This window comes from Quercus robur, chromosome 5 (assembly GCF_932294415.1).
Source record: "Quercus robur chromosome 5, dhQueRobu3.1, whole genome shotgun sequence".
Lineage (NCBI taxonomy): Eukaryota > Viridiplantae > Streptophyta > Magnoliopsida > Fagales > Fagaceae > Quercus > Quercus robur.
Window position 1 is genome coordinate 7,570,694 of NC_065538.1, and position 17,099 is coordinate 7,587,792.

The following is a 17,099-nucleotide window of genomic DNA, read 5'->3' on the forward strand; positions in this document are numbered from 1 at the left end:
TAAAAATTGAATTTCAATTAGAGTTTACGGTACGTGTCTCATCTAATTGAAGTTTTTTAATTTTTGTGCCAAATGAGTTAATTTAGTGTAGAAAACGAGGAGTCTAATATAAATAAATCATAAAAAAAAATATAATCATATATCTAACACTATATATAAAATTAGAGGAAGAGAGAGTTTGAATGATTTTATATTTATGAGCCTTTTTTTATAACTAAAAAAAATTCAAATTTATAAGTCCTCTCTCTCTCATGTCCCGTTAGTTTTAAAAAAAAAAAGTGCAAGGTTAGTTTTTTTATGGTTCCCACGTGCCCCACCTAACCCCACTACCCACCACTCCTTTTTCATTCATCTTTTCATTCCTTTGGCCGGCTCACTCCCTCACTTCTCTTTTCTTTCTTTTTCTTCCTTTTCATTTTCGGTAGAACACTCTCTTCACTCCTTCAAACTCTCCACTGGCACTTCCACACCACCACCATCACCATTTCCACCATCATTTTTCTGGCAAGATCACCAAAAAATTCTTAGGAACTCATAAACACCTTCACATCCTTTTTTTGAGGTAAAAATTTCTCATCTTTTTGGTGGGTTTTGCACTTTTGCTTGAGGTTATTTTTATCTAAACTTTAATAATGATACCCATGTGATTTATGAGCATTGGAAGTGATATTTATGTGTTTTTATGTATGGGTTTTGTATTGGTGGAATTATTTATTGAGTGGGTATATATTTTGTGCTATTGATGACTACTTAAGATTTATGTATGGTGGAAAAATTTAGGGGTTTTAAGTTATAACAAGTGATGGTTGGTGAATTTAATTTTTCCATTGCCATTGGGTTTATTTGGAGTTAGTTGAAGTTATAAATTTCTTGTCTTGGAGGATATTTTGATTTTGCTTTCATGGGTCTCTTAATGATGTAGTGTAAATTTTATGGAAGCTAGTCATAATGTTGGAGATGATATTAAATGGGTTAACTTTATAAATTGGAGTGATATTAAATGGGTTAACTTTATAAATTGGAGTTTATGCCTTGTGAATCAATTTGTTGAGAAACTATAGAAGTGAAATATATTATTATTTATAAGGTTAAATACTAGGCTTGCCTAATTAAGTGATTATTTGGCAATTCCTAAATTGTGGCTAGATGCAATTTCAAGCTCTATACTTATTATGATAGGTTTACTTGATATTGTTTAGGTTCTAGCTAATCTTTTCGGAGCTTGGAGAATTAGGATTTTGCGGTTGCGAGGTAAGTAGCTTTTTAATGGGATTTTTGGAAAATAACCATGTTTTATAAATGTTGTTTTTGGGTCAAACACATTTTGGAAAATTATATATGGATATATGTTTTCTTCAAAGCATTGTGTTGTGATCCTATTATATATTATTATATATGAAAAGTACATCATATTTGGTATGGCATTTGGGGAAATGCATGAATTGTTGATATGGAAAAATGAGCATTTTTTCGTTTAATCTTTAATAAGGAAATCATGAACTTTATGGTATATTAGAAAATTCAAAGATGCTTACGTTGTCTTGTATTATTTGGTAATTTGATAGAAATCTCTTGACAAGAATGAAGTTCAAAACCTTACAAACTTTGTAGAAATTAGATTATTTAAGATTTTTTCATATGAACCATGTGTTTCAAAGTAATGTAACCTGTGAGTTTATGTGGTTTTAACACCATGTTATGTGTGATTTCTAGGTGATCACCCGATTTGGTTTCAGTAGTCTTTGTGACAACGGAATCAAATCCAGGTCTGTGCCCTTTCACTTTGGATGACGTGTTCTTCCTTGTTGTCCTTGGGGGGAAGAGGTTCCTTGATTGTGTGTGGGTGAGGCTGCTGCCGGGGCCAAGAGACCACATGCAAGAGAGGTCCTATTTGATGCGCTCTATTTGCTGCCCATGGGAGGAGAGAAAAAACCTTGAGGGTATGGGTGAGGCTACTGTCCATGGGGCCAAGAGTCTGCATACTAGAGAGGACAATATCATGCTAGTTGTGAATGGGTGGATCCCTTGACCGATCTATGTGGTAGTTTGGTATATTTGTGATAATTTACCTTGCGTTAGATATTATAGTTTTGGAAATTATATTGTTGGTGCTCACAGATTATAGTATATAGTTTCAAGGTATTTACTTTGAGAAACTTTGTGTTTCATTATTAGATCATTCTTGTCAGATTATTATTATTGAAGATGAAACTTGCATTTCCCCTACCCCCATTAAATATGCTATTTATTGAGCTCTGTCTCATCCCATTATTTTATAAACTTTTCAGAGTAAACAACAATCTTTTGAGACAGCTTTTTGGTGGCTTACAGTAGTTAGACTAACTACTGATGGAGGCTGAACTTTTGTAATGGAGATATTAGATGTTGTACATCTTAGAATAGGCTTGACTCATTTTTTTGTATATTATAGTGGTTGTGACATTATTCCCACTAATGGGACAAGCTGTTGATATGTAATTATTTATTTAGACCTCTATTATTTTGTGGCCAATGGTCATTGTAATTAATGTTTAGAGTTTTGACTTACTTTGAGAGTATATTCAATGGAATTGTTATGATAATTCTTGATATTAGTACTTGATATAATTTTTGTGGATTGGATTGTCAAAAAGGAAAAAGAATAAAAAAAATTTACAAGTACTTTGAGACGTCTTCCTCATGCTTTGGACCCTTAGGGGTTTGGGGCGTGACACTATATATATATATATATATATATATAGTTTAGAAAAAAATCCAATTAGATTCTACAATTGAAGTCCAATTTTGGGCCATGTATCCTAAATTATTTATTTTTAGATAGAATTTTATTTCTTAATTTTGGAATCAAATATGGGACCATATCATAAATATCCATTCAAGTGAGTTATTGTGTACAAAAACCAAAGAGTCTAGAATTAATAAACATAAAAATATTAAAAAAATGGACAATTTACATTTTCTATCTAATAATATTTTTACAAGACTTTTTAAAGAGTTAATATATATATATATATATATTTATATATATAAATGACTATCAATAATGTTTAAATTATATATGTAAGAATTATACATCTTAATGTGTATTTTTTAAGTATAACCATTCATATGCATGAGGTTACAAGCTAATCTATATAATAACTAATAGTCGAAACGTTTGACTTTTTGTTGACCTTATCTCATTGCACCATGTGGCTACATAAATTAATGCCACATCTACCATTAAAAAAAGTAGAACAATGTATCTTTTCGGTGGTGACTTATTTAGTTTCAGTGGGAAACTACTTATTATTGTTTATATACGCTGATTAGGTTGTGTTTTCTTCTTTCCGTTTTTCGTTTTCTGTTTTTTTTTTCCCCGCTGCAAGAACAAACTCAGCGAACGTTGTGAACCAAAAATAGAGTGTCCTTGATGCTACTGCTATTGGTAATTCTTTTCTTCACAAACATTAGTTGGTCTTGCTTACTCTTGCATTAGTTGGTCTAACTCTTTCAAACCCACACCGTTTTAGTGGGTAACTACTTACAGTGAAGATTGTGGAGAAAAAACAGAGTAACCCACAAAATCACTACGGTAACCTTCCACTAATTTGGTAGAAATATTGTTTTTCCATTGTATGTTTTGATTTATACAACTTTAGTCAATTTTCTAAATTACGCCATGTTTGCTTTGGCGATAGAAAAAAACAATGTTTCCAGACTCCGATTTTGATGTTCTTAGTGTCCATGAAAGATTTCACAAGATAATTTCCATAGGTTCCAGCCTTGCATCATTTGGAGTACTGTGCTGAAAGTTATTGGTCTAAATTAAATTTTATATTGTACTCATATTTGTAATGCATTAAAGATATAAAGCAAATGGCTGTTCCTAGGTAGATCAAATGAACATGAATGGATTTGGGTGAACATGGCTTATAATTTGGGTGAACAAACCTCTTCTTCTCTTTTTTATTTATTTATTTATTTTATTTTTTATTTTTATAAAAAAAACTATCTTTATTCTGTGATTTTGGATAAAACTTAGTAACTTCATCAACTTAAACTAACAATAATATATGTAGATATATATGTATAACTAAATTATATTGGTATCACATTTGATGCTAAGAGTATATTTCTAGCACTAATGTTTTTGCTAGCAATTCTAGGATATGCTTTTTTGAAAGTAGTATGCAAAAATCATGTTGAATGCATATTAAATCTTAATATAATATAGCATAGCTTTGTCAACAAAATTTTGTTTGTTTTACAAAATAGGTTGAATGAGGGGAGCCCTCATGAACTTTGCCAAAGATATTCTATGCATTGTAGTACATGTTTGCTATGGCTAAGGTGAATAACATCAAGATGTTTGTCCCATAAGATTTTTAGTCCATGAATAGTGACTTAATGGGGCCATGATATCATAAATCATTGAATCATAAAAACATGCTGATTTAGAGTCTAATCAAGATTAGGTATTCTTCCCAAAATGTATTAAGAGATAGAAACTTCCCTAAGGACATGACTTAGAAGGCTTAAGAACATCTCCACGCCTTACTTTAGCTAAAGACCTTGCTCTTCTGGTGGATGTTCTTGATCTTTGCCTTATTCTTTTTCCAGATTGTGAGAGATTGTATAATATTTCAGATTGCAGCAAATTATTTACATACCATGCCACCAATTATATTGTTGTTGAATTGCTATTGTGAGCGCCGGAAATGAGACTGCTGGGCTTAACCTCACTTGGGCTCACAACTTATTTATAAGGTGGGCTTTAGGATTTCCTACTTTGGGTCGTTCTCAACACAGAGACTCAAAGTAATATCCTCTCTCCCTTCCTAAATGACTGTTTTTTCTCTCTTTTTTCTAAACCCCCATTTCTTCCCCAGCTTCTCCTATTTATAGCTCTGAGTTAGCGAGGAGATCATGATTACTGCCATTGTTAGTGCAATTGAAGGTCCAATATTATCTGTTGTAAGTGGATGTTTAGGTGAGAGTGGAATGCAGCGATTATGGCTTTGGAACTTGGTTCCAACTCAAGTTAATATGCTCGGTAGTGATATTTCCTGAACTGCCAAGTATCCTATGGTACGTTTGGACAAGGTTTCATTGATTGTTCGGGAAATTTATGCCGAGCATCGGTTAGGGGTCGAGCCTCAAAACTCATAGTTTGTGAAGGTAGTTTCAAGTAGAATTTAAAGTAATGGGGCCGTGCCATTGGGCCTGAGCCTAGGGCCCATTTGGGTCTTGGGACCTCGGTGCCGTACAGCTATATACCATATATTTCATGAGCCAAAGAAAAAAACAGTGACTGAACTTATGTACAGTAAAGTTTGCATTAGACTTCTCAATTTTTATCAAGTGAAAGACATATCTTAGGAAAATTTTTAATCTTGTCTTAGCCCCTTGTGTATGCACTGGAAAAGCCAATTGCCGAATAAGATATAGTAATAAAAATTACTTCATGTATATGAAACCATGTGAGAATTTCAACCACACAAGAATTCCAAATTTTGATTTTTGATAATTGGTCAAGTAAGAAGACCAAAATATTAGAATTTTCATTTTAATCTACATGAATAAAATATTAGTGCATGGGTGATACCTCTTGCACAACATTTTGCAGTGTTTTGATATATTCAAACATGGAATTAATGAGTGGGCTTACCGAAAGGGTACCTTTCTTTTATTGAGTCGAAGTACCTCCAAGCCTTTGGTGAGTTTGCACCTTGTAGGAGGAGGGAAATGTCACTAGCTGGTTTGCAATGTCATTGACTAATCTCTTTGTATAGAGACTTGCAAAAGTATCCATGCTTTTGTGGCTTCGAGTGATGTACTCTTAGAATTTTTTTTATTTTTTTATTATTTTTATTATTTTTATTATTTTTATTTTTTTTTAAGTTACGCCTTCCTTGCTTCCTTAGGCTCCCTTGAACCAATTCCTTTCAAGGAGGTCAATCTTGTGCACTTTATACACCCACTTTTGGGTTTTCATACCCACTCGAGGCTCTTTTTCTTTGTATCCCTCGTTAGGCCTTGCTTACAATTTGCATCCTTTGCTAGGATGTGCTACGGCTTGTACCTATTGCTGGTATGTGCTACAGTTTGTACCCATTGCTGGTACGTGCTACAAGTTGTAGCCATGACTGGGATATGCTTACAATCTGCACTTTTACCTATTGCTGGTACGTGCTACAACTTGTACCCATAAACTTTTTCTTTTGACCATTTTCTTGGTTGTACTTAGAAACTTTTGCTCTTGGCCAATTTCTGGGCCATGTATTTAGAAAAATTGTTTTAGGCCAAGTCTTGGGCTAGGTACATGGAAAATTTGCTCTTCCCAAGTCCTTGGCTATGTCACTTGGAAAATTTTGTTTTGGTAAAGTCCTGGGCCAGGTATATGGAAAATTTGCCTTTTCCCAAGTCCTAGGCTATGTCACTTGGAAAAAATTCTGTTCTGCTCAAGTCCTGGGATAGGTACATGGAAAATTTATCTTTTCCCAAGTCCTAGGCCATGCCACTTGGAAGATTTCTATTATGATCAAGTCCTGGGCTCCTAGGCCATGCCACTTGGAAAATTTCTGTTTTGATCAAGTCCTGGGCTAGGTACATGGAAATTTTGCCATTTCCCAAGTCCTAGGTCATGCCACTTGGAAAATTTCTATTCTGATTAAGTTCTGGGCTAGGTACATGGAAAATTTGCCCTTTCCTAAGTCCTAGGCCATGGCTACTTGGAAAATTTGTTCATAACCATTGAATTTTTCAATCTTCAAAAAAAGTTCCTTCGTAGCCTCTCGTTCTCAAGTGGGCTCACTGAACTGATTTCTTTTCTTTTCTTTAAAGGGTTAAGGATTTGTTTCCTTCTCCGAGGATCTTCTAAAATATCCTCTCTTAGCTGTGAACAAATCCTTTATGGAAATAATCTTCTTTTATGAGTCATCTAAGGTTGCTCTCACTGGTGAACTGGTGGCCAGGAGCTCCGCCAAGATGATTTTGTCATGGTGTTTTCTTCAAGTGGGGGATCCTTTTACGGGGATCCTGGAAGAGAAAGGCTTCCTCTAGGCATGCTCGGTGAAGGTCGTCTTCATAAACCTCATAGTCTGTTTTTTTACAAGGATCTCTACCGCTACTACTTTTTTAGAGATCTTTTCACTAAATAGGTACTCCTCTTCTTCGGGCAACTAGCTCAGTGAGTTTGCTACAACCTAGCTCTTGACAGCTCTAGGGATCATTCAGACCCATATTGTATTAGGAAATTAATATTAACCACCGGGCTACTCTTCAAGATCGCAAGGGCTAATGAAGGAGGACTTTTATTGGATGAGAGCTTGTCACCAATAGGATTTAGTGGGATGAAAAGTAATGCTTCAGTTGTTGAGATGCATGACCGCCATACACACCCTTTCTATGTTGGGATATCTCATTTCGGTGTCCTTCAATGCTCTGTATGCTTGGGATTAAGATCTCAGGTACAACAATAGTGATTTTGCCATGGACTAGTACCCACAAGGTAGGCAAATGACTCATGATCTATTGAAGTTTTATGAAAGACATTTAGTTGCTCAACTCCCCATATGAAAACATTTCCCTTTTTCAACAGTTTGGATAGTCCACTAGTGACTAAGGCTGGTCTTGGTGTGAACTTCCTAACGTAAGAAACTCTTTTTAAGAAGCTCTTGAGTTCCCTGACAGTGGTATGCGTCTTCATGGTTGATATTGTTGTTGCCTTAGTTGGATCTATGAGGAGATCAATGTTAGGCAAAGGAAAATTTTCCTTTGGACATGCCTTATTTAATTTGAAGGAGTTCACGTCAATAAATCTTCATTTTTGTTTTTCAATAGCTCCAATAGTTGCTTTTTTTTTTTTTTTGGTACTGATAACTGACTACTGATTAGGATGGGCTCCGGGTTCCTTGGGTTAGCCCTCAAGTTCACATCTTCTAGTTTTTCCTTTGGTAGGATTTATGCCTTTCTTTCCATATCCGTAAGTTTCTCTGGGACCTTCATAAGCAGTATATTAGCTTTCCTCCTTCTGTCTTTTTCTGTCCAAGGGGTCCTTCAAACCATGGGTATTGCTTCCTTCTTCTGGGATAGGATCCCCTTCAAATCATGGGTATGCTTCCTTCTTTTGGGATGGGAGCTCCCCAGGATCCTAACAATGGGATATTCTCCAGCTGGAGCTGATTCATCATAAAGTATATTTTCCACAAAGTTTACTTTGTGCTGGATGAAAGGACTAAGATTGGTAGTGACTTTTGTGGGCTTCTCATTCAATCCATTTTTCACATACTAGTGGTACATTGAGAGGATTAGGCAATACTTGTGATGTCATGGTTGGCCTTTAGAGCTAGTTGTAGGTGTCCTCTAGTTGTAGGTGTCCTCCAATGGTCTTTGTATCTCCTCCAAATCCTGTTATTTCCATAGGTGAGCCCAATTATTGAGCTGTAAGAAATGATAGATGCATTGTATAGTTGTTGAGCTTTCAATAATGTTGATTTTGTTGCTGACTTGCAATATAGTGTTTCTATTGATTTTCTTCAAAATATATTTAAGGTCCACTGCATAATAGGCTTTAGCTCCCAAGACATGAGGCGGTTGTTGAATCATGCTTGATCCACCTTCTCTTGATGCTATTATGGAACTTCTATCCATTTTTCGGATGCCTCCATTTTTTTTAACCATTTTACTTTGCTGGATTCATGGAAATACTTCGCCTTTGTTAGAACCAACGATCTTTTAGGCTTTGCTAACATTGAGGGTGTAGTTAGCCTTTCTGGAATTAAGGATCTCCTCAGCTTTGTTGGGATCAAGGATCTCCCAGGCTTTACTTTCCTGGAGTCAAGGATCTCCTAGACTTTGCTGGAATTAAGGATGTACTCAGCCTTGCTGGAATAAAGGATCTCCTCAACTTTGTTGGGATCAAGGATCTCCTAGGCTTTGCTTTCCTAGAGTCAAGGATCTCTTAGATTTTGCTGGAATTAAGGATGCTGGAATAAAGGATCTCCTCAGCTTTGTTGGGACCAAGGATTTCCTAGGCTTTGCTGGGATCAAGAATCTCCAAGGCTTTGCTGGGATCATGGAACTACTCCATTTTGCTAAATCCATGGGCGAAGCCAAGGAACTTGTCCATTTTGTTAACCTGCGCCATATGATATAATTATCAAGTTGCTGCAAAATTATTTAGCCCCACAACGTGAGGTGATTGCTTTGCTATGTAATTTACATTTCATCAAGCCTCTTTGATTCGCTTACTTCTCTTTCTTCTTTTTCTTTTATAAAAGAAATGAAACAATATTATGAATTTTTTTTTAAAAGAAAATAAATCAGCCTCCAACCGTGAGGCAATTGCTTTACTATGTAGCTCATACAATCTTCATTTCATCAGTATATATATATATATATATATATATTTTATTTGTTCACTTCTCCATTTTTCTTTAAAGCAATGAGACAGTATTATGATTGTTTAAATATTACTACATGACCCGCTGATTTTTTTTTTTTTTTAAAGAGCAGGGCAATGATCCATTATGTTCAAATTGTAAAGTGGAGAAAATAATGACGCATATAACTTATCTTGTATTGGAAGGTTCCCCAAAATTCAATATAGAGTCTCTTGGTGGGACTTTCTTTGGAGGAACCCGTACTTTAAAAAGAACTTTCCTTCCTCTCGGTGTTTCCTAGCTTTGGAGCCATGCTTGTGAAGGGACTGCTTCTTCCCTCTCATTTTTCCCAGTCCCCAGTGGAGTCGCCAAAATGTGAGAGTGCCTTTTTCTTTAGCATACAAGCCCAAGGATCCTAGGCCAAATAGTTGTAGTTTGGTGGACTGGACTTGGTTCACCGCAACTAAAGGGACTGTTTAAGAACCAAGTGGTGCACAAGGCAAGTTTCCTACAATACACATAAACTAGCAAACGAGAATATTTGTATTGAATAAAATGAAAACTGCAAAAGGAATGCCAAGTAATTAGGAAATACATAAAACAATTGTTAGGGATCCTCAAATTAATAAAAAACACTTCATTAGTTTTTCTTAATTATAGTTACAATGTGCTCACTAAGACATGATACAAGGTTCAAATAAGCTCAAAAATTACAAAATTTGATGGCTATTCAAGCCTCTAAGGCTTGCAAAGTTTGAATCCTTTTGAATCCAAATATCAAGTATGTGCTATAGTGGTTGTTTCTGGGATACCGAGAGATATTTCACTACTTTCTTTGAGTTTTTAACAGAGTTTTCTCAACGATTCTGTTGGGATTTTCTATTACTTTATCCCCTTTCAATGTTGGCTGCCTTCCCCTTTTATAGTGTCATTTTAGGGTTTAGGATACCGTTGATTCCCCCCCTTTAGCTCCCTGGGTACCAGAGCCACTGTTATGTCAGTCATTTAATGGTTGGTTCTTTCCCTGTTTCTGATAGTTTTCATCTTTTAGTGTTGTTTCTCTAAAAGTCACTTACTGACTTTCCATTTCAGGGCGTCCTTGTGCAACTAATCTTCAATTCCTCTTCTTTCAAGGCTTCTTACTTTTCAGACTCAGCTTTTGGTTGTTTTTCCTTGCTGTCATTTTTCCTAGGTGAGCGGAATCCATTTCTACTGGGTTGAAGGTTTTTCCAGCCACTTCCCCTTATAGTTCTTCATTCTAGGTTCCCCGAGGTACCAGCCTTTTGTTCATGAATTGTCACTCTCCAAGCTCTCTAGTTCTTTGCTGCACCACTGGATGCTTAAGAAGGACATATTTGTTCTTCGTTTCTTGTATTTTGTGATACCCCTTTTGAGCTATCACAATCCCACTTTAGCTGTGCTACACGTCTCGAGAATCCCGAGCCTCTGGTAGCCTTTAAGTATCTAGTTCAGTTCTTTCACTAGATTTTGCTAGATTTTTAATGGTCTTTTTGCTGGAAATCTGAACATACATAAGGCCTTGATGTTGATTCTTCTTGCTGCATATCCTCTGGCCTAGTCGAGATCCTTGCTGCATGTCCTCTGGTCTTGCCCAAAACCCTTGCTGCATGTCCTCTGACCGAGATCCTCTTCTTTTTTCTTTATTATTTCTTTCTTTTTCCTTCTTTTTGGGACTTTAGGCCTTCATGGTCTTTCTTAACTTCATGAATTGGGCCTTTTTTTGTTAAGGTCCATGATCTTTCCTTACTTTTCATGGAATGAGCTTTCTTGTGAAATTTTGGCCCTCAACACCTATACAACAAAAGAATTAGGCATCAAAATAACCTTATTGCAACCTAAGCCCATGTTGTTTATTTCAATCATTATAAGAAAGTTCATTAGAACAATTATATCGAGATTTTTTACATGAGTATAAACAATTAAATCATTTACCACAGAACTTTTGAATAATCTTAAAAACTTTAATACAATAACTCATCTGAGTTCACAATTTTGAAACCCATTATGTTCACAAAATTGAAAAAGTGAAAGGTTTAAAATTTTTTAGATAAAATCATGGTTGAACCATGATGATGTTATAATAAATTTAATAAATAATTAAATTAAAAATATGCCTTTCTTCTCTTAAAAAAATTCATTCAATTATCTTTTTCTTATCAATTTGATCGTGGGTAACTGGGTTATAAAAAAAGGCAAAAAACAATTTACTAATGGTCCTTGACCGCGTGAGATTTTTTTTTTTTTTTTTTTTTTAAAAAGGGTACTATAAGGTCCATGCACGTGTGGCTGTGCGCTCTTAATAATAAAAGACAAAAAAGGCAAATTTCCTTCCCACTTTCGCAAAAGCAGCCCCCTCTCTCTCTCCTCTGAATGGTCCACGGTGGTGTAATAATATCAAAAATTCGTGGCTGTGGTTTATCACAATTAACCCACCATGGATGTGACTATATCTGTGATTAGAGTGAGAGACTTCGGAGTATCAAACAAGTTCTGCATTGAGGAGAAATTGAGAAAGAGTGACAGAGGAAGAAGGCTTCAACCATGAGACCTTCAGAGAGACAAAGATTGAGTGGAGCCATCCATGGGTAGGAAGTATCGGATTTTGGGGGAGAAGAGAAATAGTTTCAAGGAAGTAAGAACTAAGAAGGAAGAGTTTATCGAATGAGAAGTAAAAACTTAAGTCACAATTTTAATTTATTTAAAAAATAACAACGAAGAGTAAAATTGTAGAGGTTGGAATGTCGAGATAGTGACGACGTTAACAAAAAGTTAAAAATTTTGGTTACATAGTATTTATAAATGGAGTGAAATTCGAAAAAAACATTAAGCCCAAAATTTCACCTACAAAAGAAAATTATATTTAGAAGATTTTGAGATTTTTTAGTTAATTTATCCTATCTATTTATTTTATTTTTTTGTTAATGTATAGTTTTACTGTTTTACACTTTTACCTTTTAATTTTCTTTAGATATAAATGTATATTATTTATTTTATTATTTAAATATAATAAAATACATAAAATAAACTATATCAAATGATCAAATAGAAGCACCATGCACTGATAATATCTACAGTGTTTCATAGGAGCATTAAATTAATATTTCAATTCTCCCAATTACCGTTTCTCTTGGTTTATAGAATTTTGTAGGGGGCAGAAATTGCATAATTTCATTATTTATCACTGTAAACATGGAAATAGATAACATCACTCTTCAAAAAAAAAAAAAAAAGGAAATAGATAACATCACTATTGTGTATATTTTACGGTTGTTATAAGGGAAGAGATTTGCAATAGGTTGATAGCCAATATAAAATTTTATTAATCACTGTGCAGTCTTGGTGCAGTACTGGTTATTATACAAGTATAAGTACTTATGAGATGGGGAAAGGCAAGGGTCGGAGTTCAAATTTCTAAGAGGGAGTTTTACACACATATACACTTAGATTAGGTTACAGTAGAATTTCTATCACGTAATAAATAAATAAATAAATAAGGATTTGTGGGCTTTTATGGATCAACCTCATGTAGTAAAATTTTTAAAATTTTTTTTTTTTTATGGATACAATAAAACCTTATTATATTTTCATAAAAAATGAGGTGTTATTCCTCCATAAGTCAAAATAAAGTTTCAAAATTTTGGATTTACAGCTTTACACCCTAACATTTCATAATGTTTGCAAAAAGACCCCTACGCCTCTATTCATGAATAAGGCAACCGTTAAATTTCACATTACCTTAGAACGATGTGGTTTTGAATAAATTAAATCAATTAAATCTTGGAATTGTAGTTTTCGGAGACACCTTCATATTTAACTTCAATTAAATCTTGAATATTATATCCAACAATCTTGATTATATAATTTTTGACTTTCTTAATCAATTCAATCTTCTTCGCATTTGATCAATCATACCTTGCCGGGATAGCTATTATAAACTTCAAGCCAAAAAATTAACAAATCCGTCTTCTTTTCCACTTATTTCAAACCATTGTTCAATTTCAATAGGAAAGAACCAACTTATTCCACACGTAATTTCCAATAACCACAAAACTGCAAGAATGGAGGCTAGCATGAATCCAAACTGTATAGTAACTAGACTGATGGCCGTATTGATTGGAGTTAGTCTATGCAAAGGGACCCATGCAATGGAAAATTAGCTTGCTTTGATCGGTACGTAGATGATGACACAATGAAAAATTTAAAAGGGACCCATGCAATATTTTTTTGACAGTAATAGGATATTGACTTGAAGTTTATAAGAGCTAAGTAGCTAACCCATGATTGGGGCTAGGTGAGTTTGGTCCTCGTTACATTTTCATGTGTGTTTCCCCTTCCTTGTCCTATCATAAATTGTCTCCACTACTGAAAACTCAAAAGACCTTGACTTCTAGAATGAAATATAATCATTACAAAAATAAAATAAAACTCTTTTCTTTTGTATATGAATGAATTTTTTATTTTTTTTAAATCCCCAAAGTTTAATCATTAAAATCATAAAATCTTTTCTTTTAATAAAGAAAAAAAAAATCAATGCATCCCTATATGACTATATCCCATGACACTACTTTAAAGGCAAAATGAAAAAGACTTTGCTTTAAAAAAAATAAAAAAAAATTTATATATTTATACTTAAAATGAGACATATTCTTAAAATGCTCATAATTTTAGAAAATTTTTGGTGCAAGTTTTTTAAAAATATAAGAGGCTATATATTAAGCAAAATTTATACATAACCCTCCTTTCTATTTTGGTCCATAGTTTCTAAATTTCCAATTCTTTGAAGGAGGCCATGGCCATGCATGTATTTTCTTTGCTTTATCCTTGAATAAGAATACAAAGGAGCAAACATAATTGAGGGTAGAATATAGGAACCAGGAGTTGACCTAAAGCTGCAGGGTTGGAAATCTCATTCACTAGTTTTGGAAATCCCAATTCAAAGATGCCATGTTACAAAAATGGAGCCTATGTGGTTACGACAGACCTTGTCGATTATTGCCATGTAATTGATAAATTTCTGTTTTATTACTTAAATGGCTATCAAAGCATCAATATTAGATGTGTTAAAAAAAAATGTCATTTTGAAGCATTAAAAAATTACTTTATCTAATATTGAAACCCAAAATTAATCAAGGTATGTAGTTTTATACACTAAACTGGATTAAATCCTTCTAAGCTTGAAACAAACCCCAACATTACATTGGTTAACCACTAATTATTGGAGTGAGTTCTATTTTTCTTTCTTACTTTCATTGTACTTAATTTGTTGATCTTTAAGACAAGAAAGAGTGCACAATCGCATGAGATGCCAATTGAAAATGATAAAGTTTTTTAAGTGATTGATTGAAATGATAATTTCCTAAAATGACTTAAAAAAAAATTATGTAAGATATAATTTCTACTTTAAGCTAATCAAAGTGTTTGTAGATGAAGTTTTCTCTTGAAAACTTGAATTGTGGACCATACTTCCTCCCCCCTGGTCACTATACAAGAATTTTGTATTTATACAATGACTATTACATTAAGGGTGTGAGGTGGTAAAAATAACTCTTAGAAAATGTTAGTATAGCTTAAATAAACCTATATTCGCATTATATTTAGAAAATGCCGGTATAGCTAAAATAGACCTATATCCGCATTTGTAAGAGCTATACTCGCATTTTTAAAACATGACTATAAACCTGTTTTTGTTGTAGTATAATTAGTCTATTTTCTATTACTTTGTTATTTGTTTGTCAAATAATTATTGTATAGGTTAGGCATTTAGTGTATGGCATAAATTTGTTAGCATTGGAGACTTGGAGTGATCAACGAAGGTTTTTTTTTTTTTTTTTTTTTTTTTTTTTTTTTTTTTTTGAAATATAAATTTGAATGTTTAAGAGGTAAAAAGTTTAAATAAAGTAAAAATTATCTCATAACTCGTGAATAAGCTAAATATTTTACAGATTCCATATAAATCTTTTATTTGAATTTAGTATATATATATATATATATATATATAAAAGTTTTTATTTTTATTTTTTTAAAGTTTTTAAATATGTGTGTGTGTATATATATATTTGAATGTTAAAAAAAAAAAAAAAAAACTTAAATATTTTAGACAACTTTTTGTACAATTTTTTATAAAATATAAAAGGGGCTATTAATTAAGCAAAATTTATACATAATTCAAAACATTTATTAATAAGTTCAGTTACATTCTTTTTTATTGCTAACATCAGAACTGAAAGTTGAAGCTGTCGTGCTAGTTGATGGGCCACTTGATTTCCTTCTTACTTTGTATTCATTACAATATATTGGAATTAATGCAATTACAAATAAAACTTTAACACGGATTTTCCAAAGGCTAATATAATCTTTATACACATGATAATAGTTTGAGTTTTCACTCTAGAAATTAAGAAGCACAAAGGAATGAAATAGTAAAAGTAAAAAGAAGAAAAAGACAATAATAAAGAAGAAACTTGAAGAGCGGCCATTATATTATAGTACTTATTCGGCGTTGATGCTCATTCAAAACCACACGATCTGGTATGTCACTTTCTTTAAAAAGATAAATCAAACTTCGACTATTGCCGCAAATAGCAATGTTACAGGAGCAACCATTTCCACAACATTGGAGGCGGCAAGTGCAGTTTATCTCTAGGACCTTTGCACATATAGGGAACAACTTTTGTATCAGAAACCGGATTAAGTGAATCAGAACAACCAAAGAAAACACAGTGTGTATGTGTGTAATTCTCAAAAGAAATTACCTTACATAATATTATACATGAAATAATTATTATTAATAAAATTATGTGAATAATGGAGTTGTATGTTCTAGCCATGATTGGCTGCGTGGGGTTTGGCATTTTTTTTTTTTTTTTTTTTTTGAGAGAGTTTCAACCTATGGTTAGAAAAGACCAAGACACCAATCAGTTTTTGGTGTAAGCGGAAATTGAACCCCAGATCTCTTATACAACAATCAGAGACTTTACCAGTTGACATAGTTAAACATACAGTTAAGATTTTTCAAGAATAATGAGTTGTGAGTGGGGGTAGTGAGGTGGATAAAAGAACTTATTTTAACGTTTAAATAAAGGTTAGAGATTTTAGCATTCACGTCTTAATTTATAGGAACTGAAATAAATGTTGGCAACTTTTATGAGTCTTTAAATATCTCACTTGAGCTCTCTAAATAAGATAATCACATGCACAGAAATTCTGTAGAGTGAAAACCGCATTGCAACCCAACCACAATTGCACTCTTATGTCTCCATTTAATTACACATTACAGATATTCATTGTTTTAATTCATTCGAATCATATGAAATAGAACTCTTAATTAATTAGAACAATCGAACAAAGGAAAACACCAACTAGTATGAGCATCTTTAACCCAATTTTAAAATAAAGATTCCATGGGACCAGCAAGGCCAATGATTGTACATAGGAAAAGGTCAAGAATGTGAGAGTGGTACACATGGAAAATGTCAAGAGGCCCATTTAATTACACATTACAGATATTCAGTCTAATTTTCCATTGCAGGGTTCCCTTTGTATAGACTCATGCACTGGAAAATTAGCTTGCTTTGATTGGTACGTAGATGATGACACAATGAAAATTCCAAAAATCTTCCAGAGAAGCAATATTTCTTTGATAGTAATAGGATCTTGACTTGAAGTTTAGTAGCTAACCCATGATCAGGGCTAGGTGAGTCTGGTCCACATTGC

General features: G+C 33.5%; 1 long non-coding RNA gene across 1 annotated transcript in view; it reads left to right on the plus strand.

The window, feature by feature from the left end:
- Nucleotides 1–390: 390 nt before the first annotated feature.
- LOC126724994 (uncharacterized) overlaps nucleotides 391–17,099 on the plus strand; it is a 49,155-nt gene continuing 32,446 nt past the window's right edge. Inside the window, exons 1-2 of the long non-coding RNA XR_007655230.1 lie at nucleotides 391–562; nucleotides 1,200–1,251. This is a non-coding gene — a long non-coding RNA (uncharacterized LOC126724994). The remainder of the gene's footprint in view (nucleotides 563–1,199; nucleotides 1,252–17,099) is intronic.